This window comes from Mus musculus, chromosome 16 (assembly GCF_000001635.26).
Source record: "Mus musculus strain C57BL/6J chromosome 16, GRCm38.p6 C57BL/6J".
Classification (NCBI taxonomy): domain Eukaryota; kingdom Metazoa; phylum Chordata; class Mammalia; order Rodentia; family Muridae; genus Mus; species Mus musculus.
The window spans coordinates 92,741,676-92,762,189 of NC_000082.6; the positions used below are offsets into that span (position 1 = coordinate 92,741,676).

The following is a 20,514-nucleotide window of genomic DNA, read 5'->3' on the forward strand; positions in this document are numbered from 1 at the left end:
ACATCTGCAAGAACAACAGCCTTTGGAAGCAGAGCTACACATCACAGGGATGCTAGACCCGAAACAAATTCTACACGGGTGTTTTTTGAAAATTCTGGAACATTTCAAGTTCTATGATCTTTGGATCACTCTGTTTCCAGGTTTTGTTTCTATTGTTTTTTTTTTTTAAAGTCTTCTTCCCAGAGAAGTGCTTTCAGACTAGGCCAGCAGTTGTGCAACTTAACCGAGCTATGCCTCTCTCTTTAATATTTGCTTTTGTTTTGAGTTTAAAGAGAAATCAGCAGCAATGAGAGAGCAATGCTTCAACTTCATTATGTTTTCTGGATTCTTTACAGTGTCAAAAAATAGTGTTAGCATCTTTCAGCATACAGTTAATGCCAAGTGCTCTTGCTTTGCGCGTCCAGGGGATGGGCACGGGCTGTGGAGCTGTGGAAGGATGCCCGAAGGTGGCTATTGAGAACCTTGTGGAATGGGAGCTGTCAGTAGAACAGAGAACCATTAATGATTTATGAGGCAAGTTAATAATGCCAGCTTCTATAGAAGGACAAGCCCAGAATTCTTGGACCATCAGTAAAGGATTGCCTGTGGTCTACCAAGTGGCAAGCATTCATTAGTTCTTTAGTGTCCCAGTTAAATGAGTTTTACATTCGTCATCAACATCTAGAATTTCTCAAACCAAGTCATAAACGCACAGGAAGAGTAAAATAGTACAAGAGGAATAATTATGATGATTTTAAAAGTTGATTTTCTTTGACAGGACAATGTCCATATTCTTGTATGTCTAAGGACAATAAATTCAGGCATGTGGTAACCTTAAGATAGGGATTATAATTATAAACAGCTTGCACCAAATTCTTGAACGGGTCTCTACATCCTAAATCAGTGGAGAGAAGACACCAGGTCTTTTTGTCCTAGGAGTGTGAAACTTGCTAGCATTTCAGGGATCTCACTGTGAGCTCATTTACCAAGCCTTGGGCTTTTCTTCTCCCGCAAACAGGAACATGAAGGTCTACCTCGGATTTTCATAAGGAGGCAGAGGAATTTTCTGGCCCTTTAAGGAGTGTTGATTAGTAGGCGTCTCTTCCACCAGGCTCATAACCCTTTAATTTGTGTTTCTGGTTTGTCCAAGAGAGATTTGCCCTTTTCAACTTAAAATGAAATAAATGCAGTCCACATTTGCCTCCATGAGAGCGATGACCTGATACTATTAAAATACCATCTGAGAGAACTGGAAATACTGGATCCTTCCACCACGTGAGGATTATGGGCATCACTGCACCCAAGAGGCAGGAACGGCCCTCCTTCAAGTCTCTGAGTTCTGGTTATCATGCTTTCTCTAGCCTCGGTCATCTGATGAACGTAGCAACAAGCAAAGTTTCCTTCCAGAAACTTCACCCAGTCAGGACAGATGCTATCCCATGTTGCCCGAAGTCATGGCAGTGCCTTGGTCTCAGACAAGAATGGCAGAGGCTCAGTGATGGACTCGTAAGCTCATGGGAGAACTAGATCTACCCATGAGATATTGGTCTAACTCGATGTGGTGGGAAAACCAAGTGAGGATTAGAGTCCATTCAGGTGTGTTCAGTGTCTTGCTGTGCTAGGATGCTACACTGAGGACCAACAAGGCTGGGGGTGCCGCTCCCTGTGTGGAGCTCTAGATTAACACATAGAGGAGGTCCCGTGCTTTAGCCCCAGCATCTCACAAGCCAGAGGTGACCATCCCTATAAGCCTTGTTAAGACATTAAGCTCTACTATATAGCAAGTTCAAGGATAGCTTGAGATAGATGAAGTCCTTCTTCAACACACACACACACACACACACACACACACACACACACACACCTGAAAAAGCAAAACTAAACCCTAAGCCCCAAAGAACCCCCTTTATTGTTTTAAGCAAGTTTACAGTTTTATGGTAAGCCATACTCATAGCCATCTTAGGCTACATGCAGCCCTATGTTGTAGGTTGAACACTCTTGGTGCTGTCTGCTCCTTCTGCCTCAGAGACTTGGGGCAGTCTCCTTTTTGCTCCTGAGTTCCCACACCTGCCTTCTATCTCCAACCACCACATCTGTCTTGGGCTAGCCATCCTGAAGCCTATGTAAGGACGTCTGGGAACTAACTATGTGTCTACCAGCCTTGGGCTTTCAGTCAGCAGTGCTAGGCAGTTCACCATCTCTGCCCCCACCTCCTCTCTTTCCTAAGGTAAGAGGACTAAGCGAAAGTAGACACGGTTGAAAGTGAAAGGCAAGCCTGAGGCTGACCTGGGTCACACCTGTGGAGGGAGATCTCTGCAGCTGGAGACAACATCAAAGACACCAGCCCCAAGTGCGACTTTTCCTTCTTCCAGAAGGTTCAGGCCCTCTGCCCAGCAGTGCACCTCTTTACAGTGCACCTCACAACATGACACAGAACAAAACCAACTAGCTGACACCTAAGACTATCTGCCCACTCCCCCACAGGGTTTAACCTCTCTGAGCATACTGCAAGCCTGACAGTGGGACACACTTGCATGAGGTTCGAGGACGAATACTTGCCTTGTGATCCCCAATGCCGCCTGCCAGCCAGTCTTTCAAAATCCTTGCTTTCTCTGTATGCAAACTCTTAGCAAAGAGCCCTCTTGCATGCCAGAGCATATGCTCGGCAAGAGATGTTAGTCTCTGTTTGCCCACATTCTTTATCGAGGTCATTTTGCCAAAGCCAGATAACTGAAGACGAACGTGTGGAATCTAACTTCTTAGTAGTACTTGAGGCTAAAAATAGTTCGATTGTTTGATGTTTAGCTATAGATGGTGAGTCTCTTTCTTTCTTTTTTTATAAAGTCTGGAGGATTATTTAATGAGAGACACGTGTGGCAAGTCACAGCATGCAAGCTTTCTTCATCTCAGCAATGCAGAAAAATTCCTCAGACTCTGGGTTTGCCTTTGGAGGGCATTCTAAACCATGCAAAATATGGCGTGAGTTCTCAAGGAGGAGGAGGGGGTGGAGGGGGAGGGAAGACGAGGGGAAGGAGGAGGAAGAAGATGGGGGATGAGGGGGATGGGGAGTGAGGAAGAGGAGGACACAGCTGCGGCTACAAACTAGATGAGACTCTCTTGCCACCTCCATCCAATCATGAAAGAATCTGAGAGATTCAAATGCTGGAGATGTTCCGGTACTGGGATGCTCAGAAACCATTGTCCAGACCCCTACCCTGGCTGAGGCGAACCTCTCTACTTATAGGAACAGAGTGTGAGAATAGACTCCGGCATATGTACACTTGTTAGCTCTGGTGATTCCCCATATATTATTTATATTCGGTTTTCTAAGGCATCACACTGTGTCTCTCTGGTCTTCTGCTAATATGCTCACACATTAACAAGTGACCTATCCAAATCTGCCCACTCATGACTCAGTCTAGGGCTGTGCACATGTAGTTGTACACATACGTCCACTTAATTGGTCCATGGTTCGGGTTTCATAGTCACTGGACAATCACTTGCCAGCTGCTTCAAGGAGCTCACACCTTCCTCCACTCCACTCCAAGTTCAGGACCAGGTGTCCATTATGGCTAAGAGCTAGTCTGGATTGGGCTTAATTGACAGCTCCATTAGTCTGATGAACACAAATGGCATCAAACACCAGGATCGGACACAAATTGAAGATGAGAGCTCCTTTGCATCCACTTGGGAAGGCAAACAGGGATTTTTAAGACAGACTAGTGAGGACAATTAGCAGGATTAATGGGCTCCCCAGTAGGGAGATGACACCAGATGCTCTCTGCTGCACAGTTCTGTGCGCATTCCATAGCAAGTCCCACTGGCTTCAGAGCCAGCCCACTGCATTCAGTAATGGTGCAACCTTGTATCTCTAAACCAGTAGGCCTGTATGTGGGCTGAAACCTTGGGTCAGGTCAAAGTAAGTTTGGTCCCTTGCCTCCCGTAGCAGACATCCCCAGTGACTGTAAGCTCAGAAGTTCTGTGGAGTCATTAGCATGACTTCCCTGCCTATTGAGCAGCCTGAGAGTGATTCTGGCTTTTCACACATGTCCCTCTCTCTGCCTGCACCAGCACACTGCATATCTCCAAGTAACTGGAATATATAGAGAGAGCATAAATGGAAGATGTCCACAGGGAAAGATCAATCATGTCACCAAGATCCATTTCTGAAGAAAACAACCGCAAATGTTTTAGCGAATATAAACGAATCTCACCCTGGTCGTTCCACTGTTCTGGGTTTTATGACTATGTTTTTTTCACACTGTGTGGAAAAATACAAAGAAGTGCCCAGGAACTAAAAACAGAAATGGATCTGTTTTAAGGAGTGTTTCCCCCTTGATTTCTTTGCTGTATTTACCAGATGTTGCCTATCCAGATGTACCCCAGCCAGCCTCCAACAAGAACCACACCGTGGACCTGAGGTCTGTTCCAGCACATGAGAACTGGAGCCAGGATTCTTAAAGCTTAAGAAAGAAAGAAGGAAAGAAGGAAAGAAAGAAAGGAAGAAAGAAAGGAAGAAAGAAGGAAAAGGAAAGAAAGAAAAAGAAAGATCTTTACAATCTTCTTGCTTTAGTATATTACATGAATTTCCAGTTTTCCAGTTGTTACTCCAAAGAAAGACAGAAAGACAGTGTGTGTGTGTGTGTGTGTGTGTGTGTGTGTGTGTGTGTCTAACTCACCACAAGCCATTTATTTAAGACATAAGAGAGATGTTTCAGAAAGTCTGTGGCCCTGGCTTGAGGAGACCAGATGGCTGTCCACATGACTTATATCAACATTTCTCACTTCATGAAGATTAGGGCTTTACAAAAGTGTGTTTTAGGGGATCTTAGAGCTATATTGTGCCTAAGTAAAAGTTGTGTGTCTTACCTGGATCCTGACAAAAGGGTCTTATAGACATGGGAGAGGGGGAGAACAGGAATCTTGTCAAATCTGCTGTCTAAATTTGACTGAATTACATAGTTCCCACTTTGTACTCTTTTGGCAGTGACAGTTGTGCGGGTAGCTATGGGAGAAATTTGCCCCAATGAAGCATTTGCTAGATGTCACCTTGTGTCTTCCTCAATTTTATGTGTTAATGGTGTGCGTGTGCGTGCGTGCGTGTCTGTCTGTCTGTGATTGTGTGTACAAGTACATCTGGCCATTTATACAGCCAGAGGTTGACCTCATGTGTCCTCCTCGGGTTCTTCCCAGCTTATTCTTTGGAGATAGGGTCTCTTCTTGACCCTAGAGTTCAGCAGTTCCCTTAGACTGGGTGGCTAGCGAGCTGCAGAGATCTGTCCGGCGATGCCTTCCCTGCCACCATTACAAACAATGCTCAATATCATGCCTGCTTTGGTAGGGATGCCAGGGATCCGAACTCACGTCTTCACACTGCGTCCTCACCCCAGCCATACCAACAGCTTTCTTAGTCTTTGAGCTTCTCACCCTTACTGAACAATCATGCAGAAATATTGCTGAACTGTGCAAGAACCAGGGCAGACTGGATTTAGAGAGCGTGACCTTCTGAGAAGTAGGTAGAGAGAGAGCACGCTCATTTTCCCAACTGGTTAACATCTGTGTGCCTCAGCATGCCAGCCCAGGAAGTGTGTGGCTAGATACTGTATTACTTTATCAGCCTGCTGGGGTGCTTCTTCCAGCACACAGACTGTGGCAGGCCTGGCTCTTACATTCCAAAGGAAATCTCCAAGGCTGGGGACATGGCTCTGTGGCAGAATGCTCAACTAGTGCATGTAGAATCCTTGGTTCAATTCCTAGTATTGGAGCAATGAAAATGTCTGGTTTCATAAGAAGCTGTCATCTCATTCTGGGTCCGAAAGCCTATGCTAGAGACTGTGACCAGTACAGCTGGAGACAGCTGAAGATGCATGGGCTGCGTCTGGAGTTCACACCCCATCAAAATCATCTTGGGATGCAGGTGGTGATGAAGTAAAGAGAAACATTTCATTTTCAGTTACCAATGAGCATTTGAAAATAAATTCGCAACTCCGGTACATTCTTTGGTGATATTCAGCAATCAGTAATCTAAATTCAAAATACTTCAAGTTGAAAGAATATTGCCTATTAGTAACGTACAGAATGCTGTAACTTAGTGGCATGGCTCATGTCGGTGAATTGCTTCTCCCGGTGATGAGGGTGACTGTGGACTGAGCTCCCATCTGCCACCCAGGGTCATGAAAGAATACTGTATGAAATGCCCTCGGCCATGGAAAAGACTGACATTGAAAGCATTTTCTACCGGATGTTTTTGCACACTATCTAAAGAGGAATCAGGGTTGTGTTACGACTGACGGGTGCATCTCTTTTTCCTACACTCTTCCCTGCATTGTCTTTTGACACCTGATGTTGATGAGTGCAACTAAGTCATCGTGCTGAGTGAAGACTTGGCAATGGGGATCTTATCAAGACAGGCAATTTGTCAAAATGTTATTTGTCGAGTTTCCTCTGTGTCAGAGTGCGGTAGGAGATCTTTATATTCTATACAGTGAGTAGACTATGATCCCATGTGACATTTCAGGTGGACTGGAATAGTCCGATTACGTAAAACACGGTCAGGGGCATCCCAGAATTGTTCTTGTCAGTAATGAAACAATTCCATCATCTCCCACACATGTGCTGATATGCTCAGGTCATTACCCGGTTATGGAAGCATCTTATCAACTTCACTATTTCCTTCCATGAGAGTGTGTGTTCTCCTGTCCCACCTCTTGGCCTCATGTGCTTACCACAGTGCCCCCACCTTTCACCACAAAGTTCTCACTTTGTGGCCCAGGGCCCTACTCTTGCCTCCCACTGTTCTCCTGAAATGTCTTCTCAAATGTCTCCACAGTTAACTCTGGCTGAGTCACTTTTTCCCATCCAGACATCTTGGTCTTGGTCTACTTCATGTGGTAGGACCTGAGGTTTCACCCCCTGTCTGAGGATGCTTTCCACCTCTGTTCTTTCCTCCAAAGATAACTGTCTTCATTGTGTTTGTCTGTTTAATTATTTGCTTGGTGCAACCATCTGTTTCAGACCTTTGCATTTTTTGGGCTTCAGTTATTGGATCTATGAAGTGACTGTCATTGTCCTTCATACCTAGCTTGTCCTTGGACTCCAGCTCACTGCCTCCCTTGGCTAGCCGAACTCTCACTTCTTGATTATGTTTGGCTCTCAAAGGTAATGGTTCTCAGCCTGCCTAAGGCTCTCTTATATTTAATACATCTCTTTAATACCATTCTTCATGTTGAGGTGGCCCAACATACTGAGTTATTTTTGTTGCTACTTCATAACTGTAATTTTATACTGTTATAAGTTGTAATGTAAATATCTGATATTCAGGGGTTGTGACTCATAGGTTGAGAACCAGTAGGTTCACTGCTCAAAGGGTAGAAGGGTTTCAGAGGGGCAGGGTGGAAAAATAGGAGGAATTGGCAATAAAATGCCCCTAAATTATCAATATACATATGTACACATGCATGCATGTAATTGTCAAATGATGATGATGTGAGTAAAAGAAGGTCATTTCCCAATAAGGGCTTGGACCCCTTTCCTCAAGACTTTCTCACTTTGTTTCTCTGCCCTTGGACCTGACCCCTCTTCTTTATGTCAGTAAGTGTCCTGGTCTCTTTTTCCTGGACAACCTTTGGACTTGTCTGCCACCTCCTCCCTTTAGCCCTGGGTAGTTGCCTCTGTGACTGGGCCTGACTCCCTAAGTCCCTTCCCGTGCCCCAAGTCCTCCTGGGTAATCTTCTTGAAACTGGCATCACTGTGATATTTCTTTCCTCCCAAATACTGCATTGTGTTCTGATGCCCAACCTCATGCCTTTAGGAATTCCTTCTGCTTTTCCTAATACTTATAACCACCGTCCTTCAAGCTTCATGGCTGTGGTGCCTGGGTTCAGATCACACATGTCACTTCCCTCTCTGCCTGCTCTGTCTCCTTCCAGCTGCATTGGCATCTTCCTTCACCCTCCTTGCCTCTGGTCCCCCTTTAATCCCTGTTCTGTCATCAGCCTTACTTGGTGTCCTCTTTTCATCGCTGCTTGGAAAACCTCACAAAGTTCTTGCTCTTCTTTCCCTTGGTCTGACAGGTGCCTTACAGGATATAAAGATGAGCAGCATCTCCTACCAACACAGTGACGTGTGGTTGACAACTCAACGGAGGACAAAGCTTTTGAGTAGGGAGCTATGCTTACCATAGCTCTGCAAGCTTAAGAGCCCCTGAGTCAGGGGGATGGCTGGCATTGCCCAGCAGGACTGGCATCATGGGGAATCTGAACAATGGCCATTGCTGTCTTTGGACTCTGCCGCTCATTGCAAAGGCTCAGGTGAGTGCTGTACCGACAGAGACTGTCTACATCTCAGCTTCAGAGTGCAAGCGAGTCCTTCCTCCTCAGCCATGCGCCACCTACCTGTCCTGCCCGGGTCTGTACTCACAGACCTCTCACCTTGGCCAAACTAGCACATCCTCTAAAGACAACCATTTGACTCGCTTCTTCCCTCTTCTGACTGCCTGTGACATCACATCTGTGTCTTAGTTGGCCTTGAATGTTCTTCCTTGTTTTATATACGCTATCTCACCAAATGACCTGCCAGAAGCTTCATTCTGCGTTAGCATTCGATGCAGCCTCTGACCCTTTTGCTCCTACAAGTCTGTTGCATGCATGCTCTTTACTCCTAACCAGGATTTAACTAAAAATTATTAATTAATTAATTGAACTAGTAATCATTAACTTATTTGTTGCTTCTGCCTTATTCTCTAAAGCAACTAAACAGCAGGCGGACAGAGCTGGAAGGCAGGGAGGAGGGGGTGTAAGATGCCTCAATGCAGTCCCTGAGGGAGAGTGTGCTAAATGACACCCAGAAGTTCTTGGTAAACAACCAACATGGATGTGGCTGTTGGGTTAAATATGCCCACTAGTTCCTTTGGGAGAACTGGAGTGTTGGGGGGCGGGTTCTCCGATGACAGTTTAAAACCAGTAGCCTATGCCTTGTTGATTAAGTAGCTCCAAGTGTTGAACTGTGAAGTGACTTTTTAAAGAAAACAAAATTGATCACTAGAAGAAAGAAAGAAAGAAAGAAAGAAAGAAAGAAAGAAAGAAAGGGAAAAGAAAGGAAAGGAAAGGAAAACAATTACCCATCCTAAGAGCTGAGAGATAGCTTTTAGTGGTGGGGAAATATTTTACATGGTTAGGTTAATTGTTGGGGCTGTGGACTGGTTTGGGTAACAGTTTTAAAATGTCATTATGTCTCTCTAGTTGGCCATTTGCTTGGCAATAAAGAGCAATACCAAAGAAGGTGACCGACCCTCCAGCTCTGGAGATGCCCCCACTATAGCTCAGCCATACCAACGAGGAAAGGCCAGAACAGCCCCCTGGGGCCCTGGCAGAGTGCAAAGTGAACCCCCCCATCCTCTCTCCTCCCCACCTACATTTAGCTCACCAATACCAAATATTTTCAGTCATCTCTCTATTGGCCAGCAAAGAACTAGGCCCTGAGGGCACAGAGATGAGTAGTATCCCAGGCTCCTGGTCCAGGGTTCCATAGTGTTTCCAAGACATAGTGGGGTGTCCCTCTGATGTGGGTGGGAATGGCCATGGCCTCTTGTGCTTAGAGCTGCTGAAACCCCGTTGAACTAACATTCAGGGATCAAAGGATTTTATTCTAGGATAGGGACCTTAAAAATCTTCTAGCAAGCAAAATGAAATGATTGTCACGGGTCTTTATAAATGCTCAGAGCTAAACAAACATAATTATTGTGGTTCTAGGCTTCTCAGATTGCATAGCAGACAGATTAATACAAAATTAAATGATTGTCTTGCATTTTATAGCTGTATGTTGCAAAGGTTGCTTAACACGGATAACCCATATTTAACTTTTTTGTTTAGTATTCATAATTAGTATTTTATCTTTCTAATTATATGATAAATAATAGATACAAATTATGAAACCGCATCAAGGAAATATTGGAATTTTTTTTCTTGTGCATCTAAGGTATAATTAACAAGCATAGTATGTAACCAAAAATTACTTTCAATCTCTTATAAGAAAGTACTTCAGTGGCAATTGATTATTTATACAAATATGGGATGATTTGGTGGCATTTTAGAGAATATCTGTGGTAGGCAGTTGTCCCTCAAGACCCCCACCCTAGTCCCCAGTGTCTGCCTCAGAGCCAGTATCCAAAGTGGACTAGAGATGACACCAAAGTCTTAGTGATTCCTCAAGAACGAAATTCAAGCTCTGAAAGTTGGTCAGTTTCATGTATTCAGGCCTCGGTTGAAAAGCTCTCTTTGGCTCAGGTAGGAGGGGAGCTGAGGAGGAGACGGCTCCTGTGGGTGGATCTCTTCTGAGCTTTCATCTAGGGTAGGAGGCATTTGCTGGCTGATCCATTGTAATAGCGGTTCTCAACTTCCGGGAGCTGAGACCCTTTATTACAGTTCCTCATGTTGTGGTGATCCCCAATCATAAATTGTTTTGTTGCAACTTCATAACTGTAATTTTTCTACTGTTATAAATCACAGTGTAAATGACTGGTATGTGGGATCATTGACGCCCATGAAAGGGTCACATGACCCCTCTCCACAAAGGGGTTGCCAAACACATTACAAGGTGTTATAAGGACCATGGTGGATCCAACTCTTAATGCAGATGGCAGAAGGGCAGGAAGACAGATGAGCTGAAGAGAGAGACCCCCCGCCCTACAGTCTGATGAAAGCCATTACCCAGCTGACCACAAGCTCCTGCTCCTTCCAGGCTGAAGCGCAGAAGTGTTCTATGTGGCCATCCAGCCCTGTATTCCCACTGTGGTGACACTAGCTCTTGCATTTCAGATGTCACAGCTGCAAAGTGGAGGCAGCCTAGGGCCCATAGTCACTGCCTGGGGGCAGGGGTGCTCTGGCGGAAGGCTTGCCCTCAAAATATGGGTCTTTGTGTGAGAGAAAAGCAAGTTTTAGCTGTATAAACTTACCAAAACCCGGGGATTACTGTAGGGCAATCGGACATTAGACACTGATTCTGAGAGTGCTCTCCAGCAGGAAACGTTTGTATTATCCTTCGTAAAGTAAGAGGCATAGCTCTGTGATTAGGAGTCTGGGATTTGCTGTTGGTATGATGTCAGCCTCAGTTTGATCTCTGAGTGTGTCTAGACAAGTTTCCTAACCAATCAGAGCCCAGTTTCTAGCTATCTGATGGGAATTTCTGTTTTACCTCTTTGACAGGACAATGGTTTTGGAAATGTGGCTGTACAGACCCCTCGTGTTAGAAATGACCCCTGTACTGCTGAAGTCTGTTAAACGCATGACACTGAGTGTCCTGCCAGAAGACCCTGAACACAGGTATTTACGAAATGGGCAAGGCAACATAAGTTTGTATCAATGAATGGATAAATGAGCAAATTGATTGTGTATATATGCATGTGGGAGTATGTGGCCATGTGTGTGTGTGTGTGTGTGTGTGTGTGTGTGTGTGTTTCTCTCTCTCTTGCGCTCTCTCTCTCTCTCTCTCTTTCTCTCTCTCTCTCTCTCTTTCTCACACACACACACATACACACACACACACACACACACACACACGTATGTGTACATGTGAAGACCAGAGGTCAACCCCAGGGGTCGGTCCTCCAGAGTTATTTACCTTATCTTATGAAGAGAAGGTCTTCCTGTGGTCTGGAGCTCTCTGATTAGGCTAGGCTAGCAGGCCCTTGATCCCTGAAGACCTGTTTCTGCCTCCACAGCCCTGGGACTGCAGCATACACTACGCCACCAGCTTTGTATGTAGGCGCTGGCCATCCAACACAGGTCCTAATGCTCCGGTGACAGGCACTTTCCTGTCTGCGTTGTGCCCCCATCTACAGCTCTGAGCTTTTTAACAAGTTCCACCGGCGACCCCCATGCTCACAAAGGTTTCTGAGAGAGCAATTCTATAGGGCAGAGGGGCTTCTATGAGACACTATGTGTGGGGTATCAGAGTTCTTGATCAATCAATGGGAGGCATTATTTTTGATTCCAGAAGATGGAGTGATGTAAATGTTCGTTTACTCAGAAAAGTTCGGCAAGTGCATGAAAGGTGAAAACAAGGGGTGTCCTTATTTTCTTTAGAACTTAAGGGAGACAAGAACAACTCCAAAGGAGGCTTGGGGTCCATTGCTATGACATCTTGAGAATTCACTGACAAAATGACCTGGAGACAGACAAAGGAGAGGGTCCCTTTCCCAGTAGCAAAACCCCCCAAGACTCAGGGGCTTCAGGAAGGTGGATTTTCATGCAGCTAATGAACGAGTCAAGGTGTGGCTGGAGGCGAGCATGGTGCCTGGAGCCCTGCTGGAAGTTATTGGCAGCTATATTGCTTATCCCTGTAGCGGTTAGGAAATGAAATACCTCAGTCTAATCAAGTAATTGCATTAAGGAGCTACAGGGGACCTGCAGCTACTTTTCTGGAACAGACAGGCAGTCAACTGTACTACAACCAGGTTAACTGTCAGGAGGAGTTTGACTCAAATCTCTTTTTAGTTCAGCTAACATACTCCGCGCCACCCCCACAGATGTAAGCAAAAGATAGAAAAAAAAAAGGGCAACTAACAGCCAAAACAAAACAGCATGCTGGTAATATGTGGTTCATATTTCCAGAGCAAAATTCAGCAGAATTCATATTTATTGTTTTGAGCAGGGGGTTGGAGGGTGGGATGTGGGTTTGGGCAATGGTAGGCCCTAAAATAAGTATTGGTTCTTGGGATGAGCAGGCTCTTCAGGGGCGCAGGCAGGCAGCTGCGTGGCCACTTTGCTCAGCAGGGAGAGGGCCACGCACGTACTTCTCCACTCCAAGCTGATGGACAGTCATAGTTAAGGTGATGATAATTATCCAGGAGATTGAGAATGAAAATCTGAGGCGTTGTCATTTAAAGGATGAGCCAGAGGAAAATAGTGACTCCAAAGGATAGGACCATCAGAAAAACAGCCAGTTTGTGTTAGAGCTTTTCTTGTGATGTTTCCAGTGTTGTGGGTCTTTCAGGGGTAATCTGAAAATCTTCACACCCATCCAGAAAGATACAGCCACAAAGTAGGCAGAGTTACCGGGCCCTCTTTGTCTACACAGTGTTAGAGTCTCCGCCAGGTCTCTCGGCTACCAAATGTCTCAGCGAGTGCTGCTTTCACCCCTCACCTCAGTTGTGAGAACCTTGCTCTCTTGGATGAGGACAAATGGCCTCCTCCCTCAATGGCAGCGGCTCTCCTAGAGACCCTGAGCATGTTGCTGAAGCTTTGCCATCGCTCCCCTTCCTCCCAGGCTCGTATACACAGCACTGCTCAGGACCGTGTATTACTGTACCGTGTATCCCAGTCCTCAAAGCTTACAAAATCACTTCTATTTGTGAGGTAACCTTGCTCTTTCCCGCTCAGCCTTGAATTTGCCCACCAGGCTTTCTGTGAAGAATAAACTTAAAAATAAACTATTTCCATGTGGCTGGACCCTGGGATCCCAAACACAGGCCGTACCATCAGGACAGGCATCATACTGTTCTCGTTTGAAGGCTGGCGTTTTATGAAAGGTGACAAGAGACAGCAGCTGCCTCCCAGCCTCTGAGCTTGGTGTCATGCTGCCTGTCCTGTCCTGTCCTGACCTGCGGCCTGCATCACTTCAGTCCCTTGCAGCATGCAAATGGGGAGAGAAGCGCTGACCTAACGAGTCTTCGGGAGATATTCGCTGACTGCTTTGAAGATGAAAAGCATTATGGGGCATTAAGTACAATAATTATTAGTATAAAACCTCACACACCTCCTTGGAAAACTAAGGACAAATGGGCAGGCAATATAAAATGCCTGTAACAGGAGGCGAGGAGCTAGGGTGGCTTGTGAAATGTGAGGACGTAGCATCATCATTAGGAAGAGCCCGGGAACTCAGAGACCTTGGACTGAAGGAAGAGAACAGTGAAGAAGGCTTCCCAGGAGACCTGCATTCCTCAACCCCAGTGGGATTCTGGGTAGTGGATCCTGGAGGGTGTCCTCTTTTCTAAAAGCAATACAGCCAGAGCATTGACCCATGGGTGTTATGGACGGAGAAGCCCATTCAGAGTTTGTTTGGGATCCTTTATCACCTCGCCTTTCCTCTATCACAGTAACAGGATGGTAGTGTGCTAACTAGTGACCATTGGGCCACACATATGTTCTTGACAACATCATAGCCATTGACTCCTTTACCCGGATCCTAGAATGAAGCTTGCTTACCTTCTCTGGCCATTTAAAGGTGTTTGCAAACCCAAGCTCTCTGATCCTGATAATCTCTAATCTTCTCCTGGTATCCTGAGGTCATTAAGTTTGTGCTGCAGCTGGCTATTGACTTGTGCAAAGTGGTTGACTTTGATGGTCTCACCCCAGAGATGCTGGGCCAGGTGTCTCTGTCAGTATCAGAACTTTCCCCACGTATGAGCAGAAATGGGGCCTCATTGCAGCCTGGTCCCCAAGCCTTCCCTGAACTTTCGCTCCTATCAGCTGGGAGCGGATCAGGATAGTCAAAGCCTGTACTCTGATATGATTGAGGAGTCCTGGGGGCTGGACACAGGGGATGCAATACCACTTGTCTATGAATTTCTTTGGTAAATCAATTTGTGGTGTTTAAGTAGCTGGAGTGTAGCTGTGGTGGACAGGGTTGATCTAAGGTTAAATTCAATGGCATTTTGAGACCTTCCTTGGTCTTTAGTAGCAATGGAAACCCTCTTGCATTTGACCACAACCCTGCAAGTCGACTGGCTTAGTTCTTGGGCAACTGTGTTGGATTTTGACCCCTAGAATAAATTACAGGGATATCCATGATCACATGAGCTGACATAGCATTTAATGTGTTCATAAACCCTGCGGAGAGTATGGGAGGAAGCATGTCATGAACTAGGGTCTAGTCAGTGTCTTGGGGTTGGAAATCATGAAAACAGAAAATGAAGGGACTTGACCTGCAAAGGAGTCCTCCCATTCAGGAAAAATGTCACCAACTAACTCCCTCAAGGCTTTAGTTGGTGACTGTTAAGATAAAGTATCAGCTAGCTCACGTGTGTGAATGTGGCGTGGAGGCCAGAGGTCTACATTGAGTGTCTTCTGCAGTCTTTCTCTGCCTTGTAGTTTGAGGCGAGATCTCCCATTGAACCTAGAAGTGGCTGCCAATCAAGCCCCAGCAATTGTCCTTTCTTTGGACTCTTACCCTGAAGTTGCAGGCACATTCTGATGTGCTTGGACGTTTTAAATGTGGGTCACAGGAGGTCAACACAGACCCACAGCTTGCACTTTGTACCTGGAACCATCTCTCTAGACCCCAGCAAGCTTTTGAACCAAGGATATTCATAAAATCCCCAAGTGTCTTGGCTTGGAGCTTGAGAGCAGATAAATTATGGTCATGCGCAGACTGGGTTCATTTTCCACAGACTTTGAAGTCTAGTGAGATTCATTCATGGAACTCCAGTCCCTGGGATGTTGTGAGGACCCTATGACTCTCACTAACTGCCACACTGACAGGTGTGACTTCAGGACAAGTGGGGACAGTCCCCAAGGGTGATGCATCTGACCTGGACTCAGCCTGTTATTCTAGTTTCTAAAGTCAGGATTGACATCAGTCAGGGTGGATAGGTGATATGCCTTCCTAAGTGAGCCTTCTGTGAGAAGTGGGGGGACCCTGCCTGCCAGGTCTTAGGGTGACCTCTTCTCCGGGTGAATTATGTTTCTGAGCTATACTGCTCTGCCTCTCTCCATTTGTGCTCTTCCGAATTTCAAAGTTCCTTTAATGGAAATTCTATTTGTGTTTCTAAATTTATAGATTTTTTTTGATGTCTTGTAAGTTCACTGCACTTTGTGTTTTGCTTCCTCTAAACCTTTTAGAAAACACAGTCTGTGTTTAGCCAAAGGCAAGAGGAGACCAAGCTCCCTTTGCAACTTAGGAGTTTGCTGAGGATTCCGATGGACTGTCTGTTTGGACAAAACAAAATGGAGTCTCTGCTATTAATTCCACGGCTCACTTACTGCTTCCCATAGGTCTGAAAGCCTATTCTGTCAGGCAGTCAGTAGGACAATGAGATAGAGATTTGGAATCACAAGGTCTCTTGATACTGACATTGCTGTTGTGTGGGTGTCCCCACCCCCTTTTCACGTCACTGCCCACACCCATAACGACACACCTATTCCAACAAGGCCACACCTTCTAACAGTGCCACCCCCTGGGCTGAACATATACAAACCATCACAATACCTTTCTGAGGGAAGGAACACTTTAACTGAAAAGGAGCTGAAGGGATGAATTTCATCACACACATACACACACACACACACACACACACACTCATACACACACACACACACACACTACACACACTATACACACACACACCACACACACTACACACACACCACACACACACACCACACACACTACACACACACACACAATACATACTCATACTACACATACTCATACACACACACACTACACACACTCATACACACACACACTATACACACATGTATACACACACTATACACACACACTATACACATACTACACACACACACCACACACACACTACACACACACACACACACACACTACACACACACACACACACACACACACACACACACTATACATATTCATACTACACATACTCATACACACACACTACACACACACACTGCACACACTCATACACACACACTACACACACTCACACACACACACTACACACACACAACACACACACAGTATACACACAGATGTACACACACACTATACACACACACTACACATACTCATACACACACACTATACACACACACTACACATACTCACACACACACACTACACACACACACACACACACACACTATACATATTCATACTACACATACTCATACACACACACTACACACACACACTGCACACACTCATACACACACACTACACACACTCACACACACACACTACACACACACAACACACACACAGTATACACACAGATGTACACACACACTATACACACACACTACACATACTCATACACACACACTATACACACACACTACACATACTCATACACACACACTACACACACTACACACACACTACACACATACTACACACACACACACACTACAGACACATACACACAGGAAGGTAAGGACAAAATGTGGGTGGCAAGGGTTCTTCTACTCTCATCTGCAAGAAAAGAAACTTAGAAAAAAGTAAAGGATGCATTGCGATGTTTGTTTAAAGAACAGTATGCTCTTGCTTACTTGCAGTGGAGACCCCGTTGCCTTTCCAGGATTTCTGGTGGGCATACTCACCAGTTATGGGGCTCATCAGATGAGAATCAGAGATACAGAGAATGTACCACAGGCATGCATACATGCATGCACAGAAATGGGCAGGGAAATGCTGTGTGCGACTCTGTGCATCACGGCCACTTCCAGATCCTTCTCACTCTGGACCTGGTTCCACGGCTTCACGGGAAAGCTCGTGAGGTCTTGAATTGGGTGGGATGGGGCTTCCATACCATGGTGAACAGCTGGGAAAACTCACACTGATAGCTCCCAGTCCTATCCCTGCTCCCACAGGGATGGCTAGGGACTAGCCATATCCCATGTGGGCCACCATGGAGCTGTCCCTGCAGTGTCACCCTGATGTCCTCATCAGAACAACATCCTGCCGAAACACTTGCCTTCTTCCATCTCATCTGCCCATTAGCATAAATGTCAGAGCTCCGTTTCATCAATGCGAAAACAAAGGCTTAGAGGCTCATTTGCCCAATTTCACCACAGGTAAGAGGAAGAGTGAGGACCCGACTCACGTCACCGACATCTAAATATAGTTCCTTGGTTATGGTGGCAGAGAAATAACAATAATGCCTAAAGACAGTAGATAATAATAGATGATAATGGATGCTTTACTAAATGCCCTGCACCATTTTTAGTAGAGTTAATGATCAGTTTGCTTCACTCTCACAGTCTTATGAGACAGGTACATTTGTTACCCACAGGAAACAATTGGGGAAATCACGTCCCTAAAGTTAAGTGGCTTCCCAGAAGCCATATAGCCCGGGAAGGGAGAAGGAGACATTTTGGTCTAACTTCACAGCTGTCCAGAGCATGATCGGTCTTCCAGGTGCAGTGACATATGAATGACACCCCCATCGTGGGTATCCCTGCAAGGCTCCACAGTCACTACATTAAAGACAATTTCTCAGACGAGTTCTCCATGTGCTCCAACCTAAGAAACCTTAGGGACAGAGCTGGTCACAGGTCCCCAGGAAGAGAACTTCTCCTAGGCATGCCTGAGGTGCCCCAGAGCCATTTCTGATCTTTTAAAGATGACAAAGGTGTTGTAGCCCCACAGGGGTGAAAAGCAGCAGTTAACTTGGGATGGTGAGGTATGGTGAAATGCTAATGGCTAATGGCTAGATGACGCATGGATGCGAGTCCTGGGAGCCTCTGAGATGCCCTAGCAGGCTCCTCTGCCATGCCTGTAAGTAGAGGACTGACAGACCTATGCTAGACTCTACATGGGGCAATGACCACTTGTTTCCCAAGGCAGTTTCCATCAATGGGACCACTCAGTCAGTCACTTCAGAGGGACATCTTTTCTGTGACAGATGAAGACTTGTTTTGAGGGCACTTGAATGCAGGTGTTGAGGGGAACTCACACAGAGGCACCAGATGTTTCCCTGCCCCCTTTCCTCTTCGCTCCAGCACTGGGCCTATGTGCACAACAATGACAGACATTTGGGGCTGCTCCAGCTCCTTCCCAGACTCATACCCTGTGTCCAGCTTCCTGTAACCTTCCCGAGCTTTAGCGCTCAGGACACAGGATGAAGACTCTCTAGACTCTAGGACAACGTACAAGTTTGCTCTCCTTGAACAGGACCCAGGAGACAGAACTGATTTGGCCTCAGAATTCCTTCAAAGCCACACATGTCAACCTAGGCTACTTCAGGCCAGCAAAGCACTATGGGAAAAAGTGAAAGGTGTGCTGTGAAATTTCAGAAGTGAAGGTTGTGCTTGATGAGATTCTTTGACGTAGCGTCTACTGAGTCCAAATGTGGACAGGGCTCTCTAAGACTCAGTGACTTGGGAAGCCACTGGTATGGGAGACTGACCAGTTAAGTTTGCTGTCATTCTTAAGACCCACTGTTTATACCTACCGAGGCAACTGCCTCTCTCTACCTTATTGACTCAAGTGGCTTCTTCATTGTCTTGTCAATTCAAGACCATGACTTCCCAGGACATTTTTTTTATCCTGAGTCCAGATGCCAATATTGACAATGGAGTCCACATGAGGAGTGAATTAGTGTGCCTCGTTCCTAGCCACTCTCTTGCCAAGGACCAGAGGCTTCTGGAACATTCTAACACTGCTGTGGGAAGAGTCAGCAAAGCATCTATCCCAGTGAGCAAGTGGCTCAGCCGTGTGAGCAGTAGGAGGCAGGGACTTCCCTTTATGATCAGGATATGGTTGCCAACAGGGAGTTTTGTTTCTTGTGAGACACAGTTTGCCCAGACAAGGTGAGGGCCAGGTGTCTGTAGTCTTTGGAAGCCATGTTTGAGTTTGCACAAGATGCCTGCCATTTAGCAATCACACAGACAATTCTGAAACAGGACTTGGAGCAATGAAGTCCAGGGGGGGAAACACTGTCTCCCTACTTAGAAACTGTGAGCAGAGAGGCCCAAGTCAGACTTTTCAAAACCCAGGCCCTTCTGTGAGCCGAGGAAATACAGTTTTCACTTATCTTTGGAGCCTTTGAAGTACAAACCTGCCTCAGCTTAATAGCACAAGCCAGAGAGAGGAAGGTGGATTCCTTTTGAATTAAACAGACCCAAGTCCAAAAAGGCAAAAGTACTATTTCTAAACAAGTAGACATCGGGGCCATTGCTCACAAACATCCTTGACATGACTGCTCATAGGACAGACACCTATGTCACTATAACAGGAAATGGGCAGGAGAGGCAGTTGATGGTTTTCCAGTCTCTCCTCTATTGGACTCTCAGAGCATCTTATCAGGAGATGAAATGTGTGAATTTGCTCGCTTGCATGTGTAGAGAGAGAGGGCGAGGGTGAGGGAGAGAGAGAGAGAGAGAGAGAGAGAGAGAGAGAGAGAGAGAGAGAGAGGAGAGAGGAGATAGGAGAGAGGAGAGAAGAGAGGAGAGAGACAGAGACAGAGAGGAAGGGAGAGAGGAGGAGGAGAGAGAGACAGAAAGAGCAGAGAGAGGGAGAGAGAGGAAAGAAAGAAGGAGAGAGAGCAGAAAAGGAGGGTTAGAGATAGGAGAGGAGAGGAGAGGAGAGGAGAGGAGAGGAGAGGAGAGGAGAGGAAACGAAAAAGTCTTTGCTGTGCAGTTTCTTCTCCTGCCTGACCCAATTATCAGATTCTGCATTTAAGTTTGAGACAGAAGATCAAACAGCAAGAGGCACTTTGTACTTCTGCCAGGAGACCATATGATATCTCTCAGCGACTCTCCTGCATGCCAGGAATACGGAACCATGCCTCTCAGCTGGGCCTGCTTATGGTTCAATGTGTAAAAAAAAAGGGGGGGGGAG

The 20,514-nt window shown here is 45.9% G+C and overlaps 1 protein-coding gene across 2 annotated transcripts in view; it reads right to left on the reverse strand.

The window, feature by feature from the left end:
* Runx1 (runt related transcription factor 1) overlaps nt 1–20,514 on the reverse strand; it is a 224,609-nt gene that overhangs the window by 140,210 nt on the left and 63,885 nt on the right. The gene's annotated exons all lie outside the window — the stretch shown is intronic.